The sequence below is a fragment of the Sylvia atricapilla genome, chromosome 30 (assembly GCF_009819655.1).
Source record: "Sylvia atricapilla isolate bSylAtr1 chromosome 30, bSylAtr1.pri, whole genome shotgun sequence".
Classification (NCBI taxonomy): domain Eukaryota; kingdom Metazoa; phylum Chordata; class Aves; order Passeriformes; family Sylviidae; genus Sylvia; species Sylvia atricapilla.
The window spans coordinates 183,058-184,099 of NC_089169.1; the positions used below are offsets into that span (position 1 = coordinate 183,058).

A 1,042-nucleotide genomic window follows, 5' to 3' on the forward strand; every position below is an offset into this window, starting at 1 on the left:
TTCTAAGTTCCAGGATAGACCTGTTATCCCAGCCAGCCTTAGTACCTGTTTCTGTGCTCCCGGGTAGACCCATTGTTGAAGACAAGCTCAAGAATTTCTAACATTGGAAGTCAGGAAGTCAGTGGAAGTTCATGGAATGATGAATTAAAACCTGCTTTTTCTGCTCTGATTTTAAAGGGAAGTGGGAATTCAGCAGGTCTAATTACTCCTATCCAAGAATTACCTCTATTTTGTGGGAAATAGCCCGTATTTGTATTTTGTTATGTGGCTCGTTAACAATCCAAAGACATTTCAACCTTACTTGTATTTGACATCTGAAACTCCCAGCACAGTTGGGAAGTTTCAATGGAACAAAACAGCCAAAACTGCTGGAATAACAAAATTCAACTCAGCAAAACTCAGGACTACTATTTACAAATCCATGGAGGAGGATGACACCAGGAACACACTCCAGCTGAAAGCAACGATTTATTGGAAAAGGCAGGAAATCAAACTAACAGTCTCTGTCCAGTTATGGCCAGGAAGTTATCCAGGAGTCAGAGAGAAAAGTGGGAACCTTGGACTAGGATAAATAGGATAAGGCCTTCCAGCAGCTTCACTTCCTACTGGCTCTCTCATTTTTTGCCTGCAACTACCTGCAAAAGGAAAAACAACAAGAATAAAGTTTCAAACGTGACTCAAGTACAGCTCCCAGGCAGAGAGGCTGGGCCATGCCTCAGGCAGCTCCAGGAATCTGGGATCACCCATGGGATTAAAGGGCTGGAAAAGTGCACCCACCTGCTGGGTTTAGGGCTGGGACACAGCGAGGCCTCGGCTCAGGGGCAGAAGTTGGAGCCGGGACTGCAGGAGAGCACCCCAAAGCCCCGTTAAACATCCAGCACTGCACGCAGCACGCTCCAGCAGAAACTCAGGTGGGACAAGGCCCCCGGACGCTCCATGTTCCTTGGCCTCGGCAGCTTTGCCAGGGCCTCCCTCAGAACACTGACTTCACCATGCAGCTCCTACAAAAGAGGGGGACTTACGGAAATCACCCAGAAATCCA

General features: G+C 47.6%; 1 long non-coding RNA gene across 1 annotated transcript; it reads right to left on the reverse strand.

The window, feature by feature from the left end:
• Positions 1–455: 455 nt before the first annotated feature.
• LOC136373051 (uncharacterized) lies at positions 456–1,042 on the reverse strand. The gene is made up of 2 exons (XR_010745576.1): positions 778–1,042; positions 456–635 (listed from the first exon to the last, which is right to left on the reverse strand). It is a non-coding gene; the product is annotated as an uncharacterized lncRNA (long non-coding RNA).